General features: G+C 51.4%; 1 long non-coding RNA gene and 1 pseudogene across 1 annotated transcript; both read right to left on the reverse strand.

Annotated features, from left to right (window-relative positions):
• Window positions 1-12,265: 12,265 nt before the first annotated feature.
• Window positions 12,266-13,546, reverse strand: LOC103647238 (disease resistance protein RGA2-like; annotated as a pseudogene).
• A 3,577-nt stretch (window positions 13,547-17,123) lies between these two features.
• On the reverse strand, window positions 17,124-18,965 carry LOC109944038 (uncharacterized). The gene is made up of 2 exons (XR_002267297.1): window positions 18,366-18,965; window positions 17,124-17,953 (listed from the first exon to the last, which is right to left on the reverse strand). It is a non-coding gene; the product is annotated as an uncharacterized lncRNA (long non-coding RNA).
• Window positions 18,966-21,484: the final 2,519 nt, after the last annotated feature.

Consider the following 21,484-nt stretch of genomic DNA (forward strand, 5'->3'; position numbering starts at 1 on the left):
GTCTTCTGTTGCTCCGCAGGCCCACCCCTATCGAGTGGGGTTGTTCGTACCTGCGGAGGGGGAACCGAAGTTCCGTTTGTAATGGCACTTTGAATGCCAGTGTTTTTGTTCATTATGGCTGTCGAGGCCTGAACATGTATGTAATTTTGGCACGGAGCCGTGTTTTTTCCTCATTTTCGAGCACTAAGATTCGCCTGTTGATTATCTGAACCGCTTCACCAAGCATGAGTCGCCCCGTGTCAAGGTGACGAGTGAGGTATCCGTATCCCGGAGGCGTAGGAGTCCCTCGGCTCGGTCGGCCTTGTTGTCTGAGGCTCCTCTAGCTTAGTTAAAGGGACCCCTTGGCCGCTCTTCGACGAGCCGAGGCCAGGGGTAGCGATATCAGCATGAACAGAGGCGGGGTTGGCTCGAAAATGAAAACCTGGTTGGCCGGAGCCTAGCCGGGTCGTTCGTTAGCGGGACCGACGCCGGAGTTGACCAGCCGAGGCCTCGGGTCGGGCTGGCGCCCTTGGAAGATGGTTGGCCAAGGCCCCAGAGGTGACCGGCCGAGCCGCCTGCTCGGGCCGGATTCCCGGAGAAGACCCTGGCGGCGATGGCCCGGGCGTGGTGATGACGTCGTCCTTCGGAGTGGAAGTCTTCGGACCGCGTCGCCGTCCGAGGCTAGGTCGAACCTCGCCGAAGTTGTCGTCGATGCCGAGGGTGCTGCTGCCCCCTTCCAGCGTCAAGACCCGAGCCTGCAGGATCAGATTGTCTTGTAGCGTGTGCCTTCTGCGGCCGCCGAGGCCAGAACACACACCCTCGCTGTGTTGTAAAGCTGTGTCTCTTTTCCTCTTGTTTCGAGTATCTGGACTTTTTTGTCGGTAACAGGGTTGTTTGTGCGAGCGAGAGTTGCTTCTCGCGGAAGGTGATGAGTGAGGTATCCGTATCCCGGAGGCGTGGGAGTCCCTCGGCTCGGTCGGCCTTGCCGCTTACACGCACTTTTACCCGTCCATGAGGCCCTGTCACCGACTCGGTCGAGAAGGCTCGAAGGATCACTTCGGCAGAAGAACTTCCGGACGTGAAGACTTGTTCGGTCCACGGAATCACTTTATCCGAACGCGAGTTACTTATCGCAGAAGGTGATGAGTGAGGTATCCGTATCCCGGAGGCGTAGGAGTCCCTCGGCTCGGTCAGCCTTGGCTGCTTACGTGTACTCCGTCGTTTTCAGCATCCGTTTTTCGAAGCAGTCAAAAAGCACGAAAGATATTCTGGCAGAAGAGATCTTTTTTCGAGGAAAATTTCAACGCAGAGGGGGTTCCCCCCCTTTTAGCCCCCGAGGGAGGGTCGGGCTTTGCCGAGGCGAGGCCGACCCTTCCTTGATGACTAAACTTTGCGTGGGTGCGAGGTATATGAACAACTTTGAAAACATCTTAAGGGTAGAAGCGACGTAGCTGTTGGATGTTCCAAGCATTGCCGTAGACCTCGCCTTGACTGTTGGCCAGCTTGTACGTTTCGGGCTTCAGAACTTTGGCGATGACGAATGGCCCCTCCCAGGGGGGCGTGAGCTTGTGCCTCCCTCGGGCGTCTTGCCGCAGCCGAAGCACCAGGTCGCCCACCTGGAGGTCTCGGGGCCGGACCCCTCGGGCGTGGTAGCGTCGCAGGGACTGCTGGTACCGCGCCGAGTGTAGTAAGGCCTTGTCCCGAGCCTCTTCCAGCTGGTCCAGCGAGTCTTCTCGGCTAGCTTGGTTGCTTTGATCACTGTAGGCCCTCGTCCTCGGGGAGCCATATTCCAGGTCAGTGGGCAAGACGGCCTCGGCCCCGTAGACCAGGAAGAACGACGTGAAACCCGTGGCTCGGCTCGGCGTTGTCCTCAGGCTCCAGACCACCGAGGGGAGTTCCTTCATCCATCGCTTGCCGAACTTGTTGAGGTCGTTGTAAATCCGAGGCTTGAGCCCTTGTAGAATCATGCCGTTGGCACGCTCTACTTGCCCATTCGACATGGGATGAGCCACGGCGGCCCAGTCCACCCGGATGTGGTGATCCTCGCAGAAGTCCAAGAATTTTCTACTGGTGAACTGGGTACTGTTGTCGGTGATGATGGAGTTCGGGACCCCGAAGCGATGGATGATGTTGGTGAAGAACGTCACCGCCTGCTCAGACCTGATGCTGTTCAGAGGTCGGACCTCGACCCACTTGGAGAATTTGTCGATGGCGACCAGCAGGTGCGTGTAGCCCCCGGGCGCCTTCTGCAAGGGGCCGATGAGGTCTAGACCCCACACAGCAAAGGGCCAGGTGATGGGTATCGTCTGCAGAGCCTGAGCGGGCAGGTGGGTCTGCTTCGCATAGAATTGACACCCTTCGCAGGTGCGGACAATTCTAGTGGCGTCAGCCACCGCCGTTGGCCAGTAGAAGCCTTGCCGGAAAGCATTCCCGACAAGGGCTCGAGGCGCTGCGTGATGGCCGCAAGCCCCCGAGTGCATCTCTTGCAGGAGTTCCTGACCTTCGGCGATGGAGATGCATCGCTGGAGGATGCACGAGGGGCTGCGGTGGTAGAGCTCCTTCTCATCGCCCAGCAAGACGAACGACTTGGCGCGTCGCGCTACCCGTCGAGCCTCGGCTCGGTCGAGGGGTAGCTCTCCTTGGCGGAGATATTGTAGGTACGGGGTCTGCCAATTCCGATCAGGCGTGGCCCCGCTCCGCTCCTCCTCGATGCGCAGTGCCTCGCCCTCGGAGGCCGAGGGTACCTCGGGCTGAACCGAGGGCGCCTCGGGCCGAGCTGAGGGCGCCTCGGGCTATGCCGTGGGTACCTCGGGCTGGACCGAGGTCGCCTCAGGCTCGGGCGCGTCGTCGATCTTGACAGAGGGTTGATGCAGATCCCGGGAGAAGACGTCCGGGGGAACCGTTGTTCGCCCCGAGGCTATTTTTGCCAGCTCGTCCGCAGTCTCGTTGTAGCGCCGAGCGATGTGGTTAAGCTCGAGCCCGTAGAACTTGTCTTCCAGGCGCCGAACCTCATCGCAGTAGGCCTCCATCTTCGGGTCGCGGCAGTGGGAGTTCTTCATGACTTGGTCGATGACGAGCTGCGAGTCACCGCGGGCGTCGAGGCGCCTGACCCCTAGCTCGATGGCGATCCGCAACCCGTTGACCAGAGCCTCGTACTCAGCCACATTGTTGGACGCCGGGAAATGGAGGCGTAGCACATAGCGTAGGTGTTTCCCGAGGGGCGAGATGAAGAGTAGGCCCGCGCCGGCTCCCGTCTTCATCAGCGACCCGTCGAAAAACATGGTCCAGAGCTCCGGTTGGATCGGAGCCGTCGGTAGCTGGGTGTCGACCCATTCGGCTACAAAGTCCGCCAATACCTAGGACTTGATGGCCTTCCGAGGGGCGAACGAGATTGTCTCGCCCATGATTTCCACCGCCCACTTTGCAATCCTGCCCGAGGCCTCTCGGCACTGGATGATCTCCCCCAGGGGGAAGGATGACACCACAGTTACCGGATGAGACTCGAAGTAGTGTCGCAACTTCCGCCTCGTCAGGATCACCGCATACAGCAGCTTCTGGACTTGTGGGTAGCGGATCTTGGTCTCTGACAGTACCTCGCTGATGAAGTAAACCGGCCTCTGAACGGGCAATGCATGCCCCTCTTCTTGCCTCTCGACCACAATCGCGGCGCTAACCACCTGAGTAGTCGCGGCGACGTAGACCAAGAGGGCTTCTCCGTCAGCTAGAGGCACCAAGATAGGCGCCTTTGTGAGGAGCGCCTTCAGGTTCCCGAGAGCTTCCTCGGCCTCAGGGGTCCAAGCGAAGCACTCGGCCTTCCTTAAGAGGCGGTACAGAGGCAGGCCTCTTTCGCCGAGGCGTGAGATGAAGCGGCTCAAGGCCGCGAGACATCCCATGACCCTCTGTACGCCTTTTAAGTCCTTGATGGGCCCCATGCTGGTGATGGCTGCGATCTTCTCCGGGTTGGCTTCGATGCCCCGCTCGGAGACGACGAACCCCAAGAGCATGCCCCGGGGCACCCCGAAGACACACTTCTCAGGATTGAGCTTGACACCTTTCGCTTTGAGACATCAGAATGTCACTTCAAGGTCGGAGAGGAGGTCAGAAGCTTTCCTTGTCTTGACTACGATGTCATCGACGTAGGCCTCGACCGTGCGACCGATGTGTTCGCCGAACACATGGTTCATGCACCGCTGATACGTCGCGCCCGCATTCCTCAAACCGATCGGCATGGTGACATAGCAGTACATGCTGAAGGCGTGATGAAAGAAGTCGCGAGCTGGTCGGACTCTTTCATCCTGATTTGGTGATACCCTGAGGCCTGAGTAGGCGTCGAGGAAAGACAGGGTTTCGCACCCAGCAGTGGAATCCACGATTTGATCGATGCGAGGCAGAGGGTAGGGAACCTTCGGACATGCTTTGTTGAGACCAGTGTAGTCTACACACATCCGCCATTTCCCCCTTTCTTTCTCACAAGCACAGGGTTGGCAAGCCATTCGGGATGGAATACCTCTTTGATGAACCCGGCTGCCGTTAGCTTGTGGATCTCCTCGCCTATCACTCTGCGCTTCTCCTCGTCGAATCGGCGCAGAGGCTGCTTGATGGGTCGGGCTCCGGCCCGGATATCCAGCGAGTGCTCGGGGACATCCCTTGGTATGCCGGGCATGTCCGAGGGACTCCACGCGAAGACGTCGGCGTTCGCACGGAGAAAGTCGACGAGCACTGCTTCCTATTTGGGGTCGAGCCCGGAACCGATCCGGATCTGCTTGGAGGCGTCGCCACTGGGGTCGAGGGGGACGGCCTTGACCGTCTCCACTGGCTCGAAGTTGCCGGCATGGCGCTTCACGTCTGGCACCTCTTTGGAGAGGCTTTCCAGGTCGGCGATGAGGGCCTCGGACTCGGCGAGGGCCTCGGCGTACTCCACGCACTCCACGTCGCATCGAACGCGTGTTTGTACGTGGGGCCGACGGTGATGACCCCGTTGGGGCCCGGCATCTTGAGCTTCAGGTAGGTGTTGTTGGGGACGACCATAAACTTCACGTAGCATGGCCTCCCCAGCACCGCGTGGTAGGTTCCTCGGAACCCGACCACCTCGAACGTCAGAGTCTCCCTTCGGAAGTTGGAGGGCGTTCCGAAGCAGACAGGAAGGTCGAGTCGTCCGAGGGGTTGAACGCGCTTCCCGGGAATGATCCCGTGGAAGGGCGCAGCGCCTGCTCGGACGGAGGACAGATCGACGCGCAGGAGCCTGAGGGTCTCGGCGTAGATGATGTTGAGGCAGCTGCCCCCGTCCATAAGGACCTTGGTGAGCCTGACGTCACCGACGATGGGGTCGACGACGAGCGGGTATTTCCCCGGGCTCGGCACGTGGTCGGGGTGGTCAGCTTGGTCGAAGGTGATGGGCTTGTCAGACCAGTCTAGGTAGACTGGCGCCGCCACCTTCACCGAGCAGACCTCCCGGCGCTCTTGCTTGCGATGCCGAGCCAAGGCGTTCGCCGCATGCCCACCATAGATCATGAAGCAGTCGCGGACCTCGGGGAACTCTCTTGCTTGGTGATCTTCCTTCTTGTCGTCGTCGCGGGCCCTGCCACCCTCCGCAGGTGGTCCGGCTCTGTGGAAGTGGCGCCGAAGCATGACACACTCCTCAAAGGTGTGCTTGACGGGCCCCTGATGATAGGGGCACGGCTCCTTGAGCATCTTGTCGATGAGGTTAGCACCCCCGGGGGGCTTCCGAGGGTTCTTGTACTCGGCGGCGGCGACAAGGTCCGCGTCGGCGGCGTCACGTTTCGCTTGCGACTTCTTCTTGCCTTTCTTCTTGGCGCCGCGCGAAGTAGACGCCTCAGGAGCATCTTCCGATGGGCGGCCCTAGGGCTGCTTGTCCTTTCGGAAGATAGCCTCAACCGCCTCCTGGCCAGAGGCGAACTTGGTGGCGATGTCCATCAGCTCGCTCGCCCTGGTGGGGGTCTTGCGACCCAACTTACTCACCAGGTCGCGGCAGGTGGTGCCGGCAAGGAACGCGCCGATGACATCCGAGTCGGTGATGTTGGGCAGCTCGGTGCGCTGCTTCGAGAATCGCTGGATGTAGTCCCGGAGAGACTCTCCCGGCTGCTGCCGGCAGCTTCAGAGGTCCTAGGAATTCCCGGGGCGCACGTACGTGCCCTGGAAATTGTCGGTGAAAGCTTGGACCAGGTCATCCCAGTTGGAGATCTGCCCCGGAGGCAGGTGCTCCAACCAGGCGCGAGCGGTGTCGGAGAGGAACAGGGGGAGGTTGCGGATGATGAGGTTGTCGTCGTCCGTTCCACCCAGTTGGCAGGCCAGGCGGTAGTCCGCGAGCCACAGTTCCGGTCTCGTTTCCCTCGAGTACTTTGTGATAGTAGTCAGGGGTCGGAACCGGGTCGGGAACGGTGCCCGTCGGATGGCCCGGCTGAAGGCTTGCGGACCGGGTGGTTCGGGCGAGGGACTCCGATCCTCCCCGCTGTCGTAGCGTCCCCCACGCCTGGGGTGGTAACCTCGGCGCACCCTCTCGTCGAGGTGAGCCCGACGGTCGCGATGATGGTGCTCGTTGCCGAGGTGGCCCGGGGCCGCAGGCGCGGTGTTGCGCGTGCGCCTGGTGTAGACCGAGGCTTCCCGCATGAATCGGGAAGTCGCAGCATGAGGTTCCGAGGGGTATCCCTGCCTTCGAAAGGCAGAGCTCTCGGCCCGTCGGACCACAGCGCCTTCCAGGAGATTCTTGAGCTCTCCCTGGATTCGCCGACCCTCGGTGGTTGATGGCTCCGGCATCGCGCGGAGAAGCATCGCTGCTGCAGCCAGGTTCTAACCGACCCCACTGGATGCGGGTGGCGGCCTGATCCTGACGCCGTCGGCGACGCGGTGCTGGAGACCCTGGGGCGGGTGACGTATTTCTCCGGCCGGGGGTTGGCCCGCCCATGCCTGCCCGACGTCCCGGCGGATCGGCTCAAGCGCTCCTGCTTCCTCGTCGAGCCTGGCCTGCGCCCCTCGGACTTGCTCGAGCTGTGGGTCGTGACCCCCCGCCGGAACGGGGACCACAACTAGCTCTCGTGGGATGTCAGCGCGAGGCACCGGCCTAGGGAGATCACCGCCCTCCGGCATGCCGAGATGATTGCCTTCGGAGGGATCCCCTAGATCGACGTGGAAACATTCGCGACTTGGGCCGCAGTCCTCGTCGTCGAGGCTGCGGCTACCGTCGGAACAGTCGGAGAGGCAGTAGTCACATGCGGTCATGAAGTCCCGCATGGCACTGGGGTTGCCAAATCCAGAGAAATCCCAACAGATGTTGGGGTCGTCATCTTCCTCGGACCCAGAGGGCCCGTAAGTCGAGACGTCCGTCAGCCGGTCCCAAGGCGACCACATGCGAAACCCCAGAGGGTCTGGTCTCGCCTTTACGAGAGCGCCCGCCAAAGCAAGGTCGCTAGGCGGGTTGTGGCTGAGTCCAAATGACGTAGGAGGGAAATCGATCGGTACCTTTCGGTCGACGAGCAGCGACATAGTCACGTCGGGGACTGATTGCACCGTCGTCTCAGGTACGAGGGCGACGTCCTGCAAGCTCTCCGCGAGCGCACTGGCGTCGTCCGCTTGCTCGGGATTGGCGTGTCGCGGGGAGACGGCGCTCGCCTTCGTCTCAAACGCGAGGTCGACGCCCGACGCGTCCCCCGTTGGGGCGCTGGGGACGTCGACTCGCTCGACAGCGACGAGGTGCAGCCTCCCGCTTGGCCTTGGTTGCCCCGCCTCCTCCTCCGTTGGTGGGGGAGAGGACGGGGCGAGCTCGAATGTTGTTCTTCCACCACACGGGGAAGACGTCGTCGATTCCACCGCCGGCGGGCGGGCTGTCGGCCGCCATTGTCGTTGTCGCACGGCGGTGGAAGGAGTATCATGTCGTAGCTGCCGTCGAAGGACATGAACTCAAGACTCTCGAAACGGAGCACCGTCCCGGGTCGGAGAGGTTGCTGGAGACTGCCCATCTGGAGCTTGACGGGAAGCTGTTCGTCAACACGCAGCAGGCCCCTACCAGGCGCGCCAACTGTCGGCGTTTCGAGACCGGGGGGTCCCTCGGGCCGACGAGTGAGTGTCGCTGCGTGCCCCAGCCCAGATGGGTCGAGCGCGTGGGCGAGCGCGAAGGGGGGAAGGAGCGAGGCGGCCGGTGACCGGCGTGAGAGAGGTGGAAATCCCGTGGCCTTCGTGTTCGTCCCGCGCCCAGGTCGGGTGCGCTTGCAGTAGGGGGTTACAAGCGTCCACGCGGGGGAGGGGAGCGAGCGGCCCCAAGAGAGCGCCTGTCCCGTCCTCGTCCCCGCGCGGCCAACCTTCTCTAAGAGGGCCCTGGTCCTTCCTTTTATAGGCGTAAGGAGAGGATCCAGGTGTACAATGGGGGTGTAGCAGAGTGCTACGTGTCTAGCGGGGGAGAGCTAGCGCCCTAAGTACATGCCGATGTGGCAGCTGGAGAGATTTTGGCACCCAGCTGGTGTGATGTCGTGGCCGTCGGAGGAGCGACGGAGCCTGGCGGAGGGACAGCTGTCGGAGCGGTTGAGTCCTTGCTGACGTCCTCCTGCTTCCGTAAGAGAGCTGAGAGCCGCCGTCGTCACAGAGCATGCGGGGCGCCATCATTGCCTATCCGGCGGAGCTAGCCAGATGGGTCATCGGTCTTGTTCTCTGCGGCCTGAGTCAGCTCAGGGTAGGGTGATGATGGCGCTTCCTGTTGACGTGGCTGGCCTGCGCCCTAGGTTGGGCGACGTGGAGGCTCCTCCGAAGCCGAGGTCGAGTCTGTCTTCCATGGCCGAGGCCGAGCCCGAGCCCCTGGGTCGGGCGAGGCGGAGGTCGTTCGGCAGAGGCCAGGGCGGAGTCCGAGCCCTGGGGTCAGGCGAAGCGGAGTTCATCGTCTTTCGGGGCTGAGCCCGAGTCCGAGCCCTGGGTCGGGCGGAGCGGAGTTCGTCGTCTTCTGGGGCTGAGCCCAAGTCCGAGCCCTAGGGTCGGGCGGAGCGGAGTTCGCCGTCTTCCGGGACTTAGCCCGAGTCCGAGCCCTGGGTCGGGCGGAGCGGAGTTCGCCGTCTTCCGGGACCTAGCCCGAGTCCGAGCCCTGGGTCGGGCGGAGCGGAGTTCGCCGTCTTCCGGGTCTTAGCCCGAGTCCGAGCCCTGGGTCGGGCGGAGCGGAGTTCGCCGTCTTCCGGGACCTAGCCCGAGTCCGAGCCCTGGGTCGGGCGGAGCGGAGCTTCCTATGGTGCCTTTAGCAGGGCCTGACTGCCTGTCAGTCTCACTCTGTCAAGTGGCACTGCAGTCGGAGTGGCGCAGGCGGCGCTGTCCTTCTGTCAGGCCGGTCAGTGGAGCGGCGAAGTGACGACGGTCACTTCGGCTCTGCCGGGGGGCGTGCGTCAGGATAAAGGTGTCAGGCCACCTTTGCGTTAAATGCTCCTGCGATTCGGTCGGTCGGTGCGGCGATTTAGTCAGGGTTGCTTCTTAGCGAAGGCAGGGCCTCGGGCGAGCCGGAGATGTGTCCGCCGTTGGTGGGGGGCCTCGGGCGAGACGGAAATCCTCCGGGGTGGGCTGCCCTTGTCCGAGGCTAGGCTCGGGCGAGGTATGATCGAGTCGTTCGAATGGACTGATCCCTGACTTAATCGCACCCATCAGGCCTTTGCAGCTTTATGCTGATGGGGGTTACCAGCTGAGAATTAGGAGTCTTGAGGGTACCCCTAATTATGGTCCCCGTCACCCATGTTTACATTACAACAAGAGGTATGCACATTTTTCAAATTTTTTCATAGGATTAGGTTTCCTCTATATATTTTCTCAAATCCACAACGTCTGAAGGAGAACACATCCAACTTTGTATACATATTAAAGATTCAACCGGAGCTATGGACCAACATAAAAAACGAAATAACATAAAATTGAATGGACATGTTCTCACCTCTAGAATCAACAACTATTGATTAGAACCTGCAGAAGTACAAAAATCCAGTAGTAAAAATTCAGCGCACAACCACCAGAACCCCAATCACCGGAAAAGAAAGGAACAAGACTTGGAGATCAAGTAATGGATCTTGTAGCTATGGCGCAGACTTGGAGGAGAGTGGATCTTGTACCGGATCTTGGAGATCAAGAACAAAAACATGGTAACATGAGAATGGGAAACCCTATAAGTACGTACGGGAGGGTGAAGTCATTACCTCGTGCCGTAGATGACAACAGAAGACATCAAACCGAGGGTTGAACACGGCGGTGGAGGACACTAAACCAGCGGAAATGGACGACGATGGAGGGCGTGGTCGCCTCATGTCCTAATCGTGACCATGTTGAAGGCAGAGCGAACAACGGGAGATCAGATAGTGGCGACACGTCGCCTCGTTTCGCTCGCGTCCTTTCGGTCCGTGGGGAAACCTGCCTGGGGTCACGGGTCGTGGGAACGATCCCCGAGTGAATGGTCGAGTCAGAGGGAGCGGTGGCCCCGAGGGAGTGTGGTCCAAATAGGCTAAAGAATGGGGGGGGGGGCTCATCTGCACGACATGTTTCCCCAGGAAAAGACCAAATTCTCCCAAGGTATTGGGCTTCCAAACCAGCCCTTAGTCCTGCCCGAAACCTTTCAGATTAGTAGTTGGAAACTATTTCACATCTTTCCATAAACATATAGCCATGACCTTTGGTACGTTGCATTCGTACTCAAACCTGGAGTATGTGTGTACAAAAGGACATGCATTAAGTTTTCTCTAACACCATTATAATGTGTAGTTTAGTGGTTAAGTGTATTTCACAAAACAATATGTTAAGGAGCTGTGTTGATCTGTCAGATTCTACAATATAATCTACAGGAGTTGTGTTGCATTTTTTAATGAGGTATATAGTAGAGTATTACCAACCCTGTAGCCTAGCTATATATTATGAAGTTTTGATGGTTGAGATCATGGATTTGGGGTTATATAGAAATGACTATATAACTTTTAGAACTACATTCATTTTTTCTTAGGAAAAGTCCATGCTGATTTTATGCTTTATACCTTTCTGCTGCACAAGTCTCTTGAAGTCGAATGGAATTCACGTAGTTTCAAATTAACCCCGAAGTATATTTATTAACTTAGGTCTAGTTTGGGAACCCAAATCCTCTCCGGGCTGTCATTTTCCCGGGTAGTTCCAATGAGTGGCAATTGAATAAAATATTTAGTTATTTATGGAGGGTTTTGGCTCTCTAGGTTTGCCTCCCTTTCTTCCAAACTTGCCCTTAGATTTTGTTTGGATACTCTAGTATTCACCAGAATCCACATGTATTGAGATGGATTGGGGTGTAAAGTTTAATTTACACCCCAATTAACCTCAATACATGTGGATTGAGGTGAATACTAGAGTATCTAAACAAAGCCTTAGGGAAAATGTGGAGGACTCAAGTGAGATTGCCAATGGGTCGTTGACTGACTGAGCTCCAGCCCAGTACCCTTGCCCACTTTTCCTGTGTTGGTTCAGGGTTGAACTGAAAAATGGAAAGCAAATACTTGCAATAAGAAGATATTCTGAGGATGAACTCTTAGGCTATTCCTTCGGATTAAAGCCAGCTGTTTGGATTGCTACATCTGCAATCTATATAGACAAAACATTGTAGAAATAGTACAAGCCGTTTCAGATTAAAGCCAAGCGAACATCTTGTCTAAACTAAAGCCATTTGGTGCAAACCGTACAAACCAACATATGGGAAATTCTTTCATTCTGTGCTTCTCTCTAAGGTACCGTTTGGTTCACCAAATGTAACGTAAATGATAATGATAGTGATTCACACTCAAGTACCAGTGGTAAAAATTTAAATAGGTTGGTATTAGTTTCTAGTGTGATATCTGATTACGGTTGATCATAAATAAATATAATATAACGTTATTAGTTACCCACTACGCTATAAATATGTAAACCAAACGACATCTAAATCTCCAAAGAGAACATGGTATATTGGAAGAATTGGTCTCAAGAAGCAGGTACAGATAAGGTTACGATAACCAACTAAATTGAGAGAGTCAATAGTCCGTTCACATGTATGACCATTGGGACACCTTTCACCTTCACTTGATTATTCCGTTGACTTTTTATTTCTTTGTTTACACTTGAATCATGTGATATGAAAACAAATTGATTACAACTAACTCCAGTCACTTCCAACTCTTTCTGGGTCATACCGGCTCTATTGACAGAATGGGCTAATGGGATGAACTCAAAATATAAAGCCAAATACAGGCATGAACACTGAAGCCCAAGCCTAGGCTGACGCGGCTATCTGGGCTAAACCAAATACAGGGAAGGATTCACCATGTTCCATGAAAATATTATGCTCAGGCTCATGCGTTATTATGTAAATAAGCACTTACACTTAAGATATTAAAATGTAGGCCTGTAACTTATGACATCCTACCCCAAAAAAGTGAACCAAAATATATATATGTTCCTGCATAGACCAGAAAATGACAAAATTAACAGAATATGACTCCATTCATACAGCGCTTCCTCTTCCCTTCCACCTGTATTTTTTCGCACCTAAATCTCACAAGCATGGACATAGCTGTAGTAGGGAGGTATCTGAGATCTCCATGCTAGGACCTCAAATTTTCCATGTCTCTTGATGCTTCCATACAACACATCTTGGATTCTTATCTCTGGAACCTCCTCTTGGGAAGACCGGTGATACTGATGACGAACCATGAAATCTTCAGAAGGCGCAACCGTTCTCCCAAGTTGTTCATGTATATTTTGATTTAGAAGAACAGAAGTACAGAACGATGCACCCCAAATTTGGAGATATGCTTCTGGACACACCGGCTTATAAAGCTCAGAACCTTACACCAAAAGTGTATGTTAAAATTGTCCCTCAACAAATAAGAGGTGACATATGTTAAAATTGCATTCTGGCTGGCCACTTGGGCAAGCCTTGGGTGTGCTTCCAAACGTAAGTACCTTGAAGAAATACCAGTATGCCGCATGGGACAAACTGTTCAGAGTCAGAGCCCGTGTTGTCCCAAACTTTACAATCTTGTCAGAACGGCTTGTACCTATGAGTTTACTCCCGCTACAAAGGCTCCATTTGGAAGCAAGATACGACCTATTCCAAGCATCTTCATAGAGGTCTCCAGATAGTTCTATAACAACTAGCACTCGCCTGCCTTTGTTCAAGTTTGACACTTGGTTTTGACGTTCCATTGCATATCCTTGTCTGAAAGCTAGCTCGTCGTCTGTAAAATCATGGTCGTGCAGCCACAAGATTTCTGAGAAATAATCACGGACTCTTTCATCCTTGCAAACATGAGCGCGACTAGGGTACTCTTGCCAACTTTGGGTGGACCAACAATTGGCAGGACCTCCATTCTTGGAAACTATGAGTGAGGCTGCGTGTGCAACAGGAACTTAATGACAAGCTCTGCTTCCACTTGGCGACCAAACATGCAGTTACCGAGCAGGGTATGCATGTTGTAAGGCTGGCAATATAGACGAGGGTAGCTCGCCAAGAACATCACCAACTCATTCAGATCAACAATCATGGAACTCAACCCGTCTAGCGCCTCCTGTAGTTGTTCTCGGAACCATTTGGGAGCTCTGTCTCGCTCTCCTCAGCAGGACAACCCTATGTGTTCTGATGTTGCTGAAACCGATCCCTTTGGCTGAGTGAACCACTGAGCCATCACCATATATATAATATGAATGTCACAAAAAAAATCAGATTGTCAGATTAGCAAGTAATGCATGTTCGTCACTCCTAATTAAAGCAGGTGTCCACACTTACTAGGGATTTCCTACCCAAGGACTGTCGTGCCCGCCTAGAAATGCAAAGCAGAGCGCCAGCAAACCTGCAGAGGAGCGGGTTGGGCTGGAGCGCGGGAGGGAAGCGTAGTAGGACCTCCTCCTCCATCACGCTCGTCGGCGCAGGATCAGCTTCCATGGCGGTGGACCGGCGGCGCAGAAGGTGAGGGAATGTTGATCTACTTCCCCGTGCTCTGCACCCTTTTCTGGCGCGCCGCTGAGCTCTCCACCCTCCAGCCTGTATAGACGGCCAAACGGGTCGTGCTAAATGGGCCGGCACTAAGCACGACACGGTCCATAGTGCTTCGGCACGACACAGATATGATTTATATAGTGTCAGTGCTGACATGACACGAGTCTAGTACTGCGTTTGGGCCGTCACCTGGCACGATGAGCTGGCACGAGCACGACACGATTAACTGGCCGCCACGGTTAGGCACGACTTAGACCAACATGTGGTTTATAGATGTGACTATGATATGTACATGTGGTTGTACATTGTTATTTTTTATAATTTACACATAATGAATTCACTTTATAATGATATAAATATTCAAGTTTTAAAATTATATATATAATCTTAAAGATCTTCTATATTTTTTGAGCTTTTAAAATGAAATAGTGCTTGGGCTGACACGTGCACTATTAGGTATTAGTGCCGTATAGTGCCGACACGGCATGATTATGCACTATAGTGTAGTGCCTGGGCCGCTGACTAGGCACTAGTGCCGGCACGGCACGACACGATTACTAATAGTGCCGTGCCGGGCCGGGCGGCCCGTTTGGCCATCTCCGTGTATAGACGTACAGAAATCATGAAACACGAAAGCCCGCCCGAATCATGTTTTTTTGGCCCGATACGAGCTCGATCCGGCCCGCTTTTATACGGGCTCGGGGCACGAATAAGCGGGCTAGCCTGACACGACCGTTTACCTCTAAGTCCATTAAACCCGTTTTTTTGTATTAAACCGTGCTTACCGGACCGTTTAACCCGTTTTGCCCGATTTTTCCGTACTTAACGGCCCGGCCCATTTAGGCTCGCAGCAGGCCAGACTCGAACAGGTAAACAAGCCGGCGGGCTTAGATGGCTCGCTCCGGTTTTCTAACCGTGCCTAGCAGACCAGCCCAAAACGGGCCGGGCGACCCGTTTGGCCATCTCTACCTCCATGTCGGGCCATGGTTCAGAAAGAGAGAGGGGCCATGGGTCTTCTTGACCGTGCAAATGGAATATCCAACGGTCTAGATGGCCTAAAGTGCCTGATGTCAAACATCCAGTAGATCGTGGCTAGCAGATTGTGTATATGGCCATACAAAATACGGTTTTGCAATAAATATTGTTCAAAAAGTGAAGTTTAAAATAGAAGAGGTGATATATTAGATTGCTGAAGACAACCGTAGGAACGGTGGCTGGGATAGAAAAATGGTGGGCTAAAGCATTAGAGCACTTATTCGCACATGTTTATTCTAAAGCATTAGAAAGAGAACACATGGTAGGTTCACTAGTGACAGATAACTTTGATTGTTGGGATCCTTTGAAATGAAACTAAGTTTGACATGCACTTTTAGTTGCTCTAAGGTTTGTTGTAGAATTGATCAGAAGCTACAAGCAACGTAGGTAAAATTAATATCTCGAATCTATATGTTGTAATATGTTTAAAAAAAGAGATGACCCAATTGATGGTACGAACGTTTCTACCAAAGGTCATCGACATATGACCCATCCTCACCATGTCAATAATACACACATATTAGCCTCACTAGTTGTATGCCCGTGCTTTGCTACGGAGTCAACATATAATAATAAGATACATTGGAATATAGAAACACTATTTATCGTTTCTATGCTCTCGTTATTAAAATGTTAGTGCATAACGATTACTTGAAGATAAGAAAAAGAAATATCACAAGTAAGCATATAAGCAAGATCAAACAGTCTTCTAGATTAAACCAAACTTATTCCCGCAAATGAATTGAAGCATCGAAAGTTCGGAAACGCATACATGAATAGATTGAAATTTTGAAGAATGCATGCGGAAAGTCTCATAAGATATGATAAGTACCTGAAGATTATTCATGCACCACAGAAATTGTCATTAACTTGCAGCTACATTTTCATTTAGTATAGTGTATATTAACAAATAATTAGTAAGCAAAAGAAAACATGGAGACGGCTCAAGGGTTTTAAGAAACTTTCAATTCCGGAAAGAACATCAGCACGTGTGCTTTCACAGAGGGCCAGCACCTGCACTCTGCCTTTCAACCACTTAATTATCTCAGATTCCCAGTTGCTAACTAAGCTTGTGGGGGTTACAATGACAGCCCTTTTAACCATTGGCTTATCATCAAAGCCTTGACAAAGAAGGGTATATAGTAAAGTTATCGACTGTAAAGTCTTCCCCAATCTGGGCATGTACAACAAAGGTTTACACATAGTTTTTATTATCATGCACCATAATGATGCCTCTATGTCGACATAGACACGGATGCAAAAGAAGCAACCTCAGCAAAAAAAATCCAATGAATTTATCTACCCACAGTTGCACAGATCAGTACAGCCACATGCTTAATTGAGGAACCATCAAGCCAGACTCAGAAGATCAATCCAAGTACGATATGGGTCAGTTATGTGAAGCCATTCCCACCTTAATATGAGGGCATACCCTACCAAGCTCAGTAGGGTGACAGATCAATCTGTTCAATGGCCCATACCGACAAACAGGTGTCAATGGAGATGAATATCGGAATTGCAGAGTGTGTGACCTTCACCAAGGTAGCCCGCCCAGCTAAATTTAGCATGTTGCCCATCCAAGTGGGAATTCTATCCACAATTATATACAAGTATACAACGGCTGCTCCTTAATCCTTACTGTGTTCAGGCTTGTAGATTGAGAGAGGAACACCTAAGTAGTGGCAGGGGAAAGGAGCAATCTGACAGCTGAAAATCTCCTGTACAAAGGCAAGTTTGACCATGGATAACTGGATGGGTATGACCTGACACTTCTCCAGATTGGTCTGAAGCCTGGTCAGTAGAGGAACACCTAAGTTCATATATATGGTAATAAAGAAGGAACTAATTGCATACTGTAATGCTTACAACATTCCTGGTGTCAAAAGCAAGGTTCCTCCTGAAGACCTCGATGTAGCAAAAAGGGCTAGGGAAGTATTCACACAATTCACCATCTTCTGAAATACACAATAATCAGCTAAAACCATTGTATGCTATGTTTAGAAGAAAAGTTTTATATTCTGTCAAGATGATTCCTTGTATTGGAGAAAAGTCCCCTTTTTAACTTTTCATTGCAAACCTCTTTTTTTGTATTATATATAACGCTGAAGATTCCAACATGAGGCTAGTCTTCTTAATTATTCAGAAAAGCATAAATAAAAGTAAGCAAGGGCATTTGTTTCTCCCAATGAAACAGAATCCTAAAGCACAGACCAAAGCAGAGCAGACCAATGTTTGTCAAAGCAGTAGTAAGATGAATTGTACAAGCAAATAGATGAGGTACACCCTGTAAAAGCAGTGTAACATTTTTGTATGATAATTATATCATACCATGATAAGGAAGAATAAGCCCCTCGGGCGTAAGCCATTTATCTCTTGCAAATAGGACGCTTGACAGCATACGCTATAGGAAAAACAAGAAGAATTTAGAACTGAAAAAAGATAGAGAATATTGAAATGCAATGAAAAGCCTCGTACAGAAACATATAGCCTATCCATTCTAATATTACGACATCAAGCTTCCCCTCAAGGCCGACATCAATAGTTCTAACTTCTAATTAGAACTTCTACTTCTCACATTAACCTTATTTTTAAAGAACATACTCTGTCAGTGGATGAAGTGACAAAACCCAATAATTTTTACATGATACATTTATTAAATAACATGGAGTACCTTTTAAGTCCGGACAAGACGTAGCATGATTTAACTTAGCATGTCATAAATTGTAATCAAGTCTTTTTTTTTGTAAAAACAGGATAGCATGTAAACTGGTAGCGAGAAGCAGCAACAAACTTGCATTCCTTCTGCGCCGCTAATCCCAACACCAATACCCGCCTCCTGAATCATGCCCACATCGTATGGGGTGAGAGGAGACGTGAAAGAATGTGCTTCCAGTAGAGGGAGACCAAACATGGAGGAGACGCAGAGGGGGACCACGCGAGCGGGGGCAGGCTTCACCGGATGGTGGACGCCCTCCTTAGGTTCTTAAGAAGTAGTATAGATATGCATGTTCGTCGTCAATAAACGGCAGTTTTCATCATTTATATATACAACCGAGGGTTCACTGTTTAGACAAATACTATATGTGGATGTATGCAGAGTTCAAGCATCTAAAAACATCATAAATCTATTGTTTTCTGTTTCCAACTAAACACCGTCTTCAGTTAAAGAGCAAATTTCATGCCTTTGCTATTTACAAGTGTCAAGCACGTAGATGTTAGCATTATAGCAAAAAAACTAACATGTCCAGCATACCAGCATCTAAAAAAACACAACACATCGATGACTCCAACAAAGTTCAATTTATTCACTGTAGCTTCAAAATGATAAGTGTATGGCAAGAACAATGAGTATGCATTCTGACAGAGGAAAACTCAATGAAGTGGGAGTACACACCTAATGGCATATTGTTGAATCCAAATATACAGGAGTACAGGACATCGTCATCACTGAGAAATGGGAATCGCCTGAATAAATGTATCACATAGATTAATGCAATGTTAGTGACTGCAATCAAGAAGAGCAGCGACGGTCAATGCAAATAATATCATACAACAATAGACATGGGTATGGATTTTGTCTTGAACATATGAAGTGTTGCAGGGCACTAATCAAGCAAAATAGGCTTAATGGTGTTTGCAAACTCGTGTGTGGACTCCTTACCTACACTCCTAGTAGTATGAGAATGATGCTAAAGTATCCATGGTACAAAACAACAAGGAGATGAATATTTCCCCTTCAGAAAAAAATGAGCACGGAGTGGCAGTGTGGAGTTCAGGGTTGGGGGACATGGCGAATGGCCGCATTGAGCAGAGGAGGAAGAACTGACGTCTCCTCTTCGATCCCGCTCAAACTCCTTAGCGGCGGTGAATGAGGATTCCATCAGCTTCTTAGGCCCTCTTTGTGACTGTTTCAGAACAACACACTATAGGACACTCAATATTATAGGACATCAAATCACAGTTGAAACCATAACTATGATGTATGCACTCTTTATGACAGTTTTAGAACAAATAAGTGATTACTGATTCAATATTCCTTCCTGTTCTCATCATAAAAAACATGGATTTGTAGGGAATCTCAGTTTTCCTATGGATCTTTTGGAAATGCTCGGTCTTGTGAGTCCAGCTGAAGAATATTTCCTTCATACAAGGACCAAGAGAAAACAATATAATATTCAGCATTATGTTCTTACACCAGATAAGGCATCTGATTCAGAAAATAAACTTAAGCAAGGAACACAAAAGTGTGTGAGTGTGTAGGATCATTAAAGGAATGTATCATTAGGTAAACAATAGCATGCTGGAGATGTAAGTAGTAGCTCTAGATTGTTCACACAGAGTAACTGTAACTGGAGTGTGTTATGTGCCACAGATTTTCTTCAATTCTCTCACAAAACTTGTTCAGTAAATGATCAGCTAGTTGATGAAAGCCTAATAAGCCTTAAACACTTGAAGTTTCATACCTGCAAGAGAGAAGGTTGTGTTGGTGACAGTGCTTGATTACTTGAGGGAGCTCAGATTAAAGCATAGTCAGCCCAACTCCGATTCAAACATCGTCCCTACCTCCAAAAAAACAAGATACACAAATGGACATGAGAACACAAGATGGACCAAACATAATGACAAACAGTGATACAACAAATAACAACACCAATTAATTTAACATACAGATATAAAAGAATTTAAAGGGCTCAAGGAGCAACCATGGCATCCAATTTTCATTACTCATGACTTGTAGAGGACGCTCGTGGTTGCCTTCAAATATTGAAACAGAAAAGCTCCTCAACATCAAAGCACCCATCAGTGCTTTCCATCTTGATGTATGCCACTCCTTCCACTCTGGTCCTATCCGATATCATCTCTGTTTGCGAGGAATTCATGTCACACCTTATAATATCCGAATACAATTTCTTGAAATAAACAGTCAAACCTTGAACATAATTATCTCCCACTACCCAAACACAATAGACCACCCCAAACATTTGTAGTCCTTTAACTTACGCACTAAGATCCATGGATAACCACATGTTCTCAATTAATGATTTCCAGGTACAAATCAGACTGGCAATAAATCAAATTGGAAAGCAATGCGTGATAGGGCTAATCAGATCATGTCATTAAAAAAATCCCCAACCTAGATCAGGACTCTTCTTGTGGGGCAAGAGGGGTGTACCTTGTACTCGCTATCGAGCGATTGGTGGTCCTAGAAGGCAAAGGTGGCTGCAACAAAGGCAAATCTTGGCTCTGCCACAGCGGTTGACCTGTAGCTTCGACGACGAGGGCCTCACGAACGCTACACCACCCGCCACCGTCTTGCACCTCGCGACATGGGCGAAGGGGTGTGAAGAACGAAAATGCCAAACATCACAATACTCGCTGATCTTTGAAACCAATTTGCACGATAAGTTGAGCTTCAGATAGAATGTCCTCGAATGTAAAGTAAACATAAGAACACACCTGAGAACGATGTCCTTCTCGACTTTACTAATCTCTTTGTGCTTCTGAACATCGCATTTCATACAATACAAGGAAAATACATTAACTGAAGTTTGACAAAAGAAAAGGCAAATATCCCAACAGCATTCAACAGACAGTGAAAACATATTGTGGGTTAGTGATGGCACTCACTCTGTCATTAAAGAAACAGTCCGCTGAAAGCGATGCTAATATGTGGACAAATATGCTCCTTGCCACCTATATTCCTCCAAGAATTGAAACCTAACCATCATTACCATGTGAGCGAAAATTGCTACCAAGAACACGACCACTGTTTTGATCGCTTAGTTGTATTCAGTTAGCATGATAAACCTGAACATCGGTCATCATGTGAGAGAGAGAAGGGCGTGCACCGAGTGACCAAACGACGTCCTCGACGTAGGCGCGGTTGTACTTGTTGTCCATACCTTCATGGAGCAGCGGAGGTGGTAGTCGACAGCGTAGTCCCACCACACTCAGGGTAGACCGAAGGCGTTGGCGACGCGGTGCACATAGAGCTTATGCAGGTTCTCCACCAATACGTCCCTGTCGTCGTAGCCGGTGACCAGGTCGCCGTCCGGGTTCGGCGCGCAGTAGCGGCCACGGTTGGCCCAGATCTGCAAAAAGCGGATCGAGATTGTCCATACCTTCATGGAGCAGCGGAGGTGGTAGTCGACAACGTAGTCCCACCACACCCAGGGTAGACCGAAGGCGTTGGCGACGCGGTGCACGCAGAGCTTACGCAGGTTCTCCACCACCACGTCCCTGTCGTCGTAGCCGGTGACCAGGTCGTCGTCCGGGTTCGGCGCGTAGTAGCGGCCAAGGTTGTCCCAGATCTGCGAAAAGCGGATCGAGAACATGGAGAAGCGATTAGCGAAGGCTGCGCCCTTGCGAGGGGAACATATGAGCTGCGATGGGTTGACGACGCCGGACATGCGGCCCCCGCCCGCCATAAGTAGCCGAGAAACCTCCGCGTAGCGCTTGCTCATCTCTAGTGCGGGGGTGGTGGCGCCTGTAGAGGTAGAGGGATCCTTCTCC

The sequence above is a fragment of the Zea mays genome, chromosome 2 (genome assembly GCF_902167145.1).
Source record: "Zea mays cultivar B73 chromosome 2, Zm-B73-REFERENCE-NAM-5.0, whole genome shotgun sequence".
In the NCBI taxonomy this organism is placed as follows: Eukaryota; Viridiplantae; Streptophyta; class Magnoliopsida; order Poales; family Poaceae; genus Zea; species Zea mays.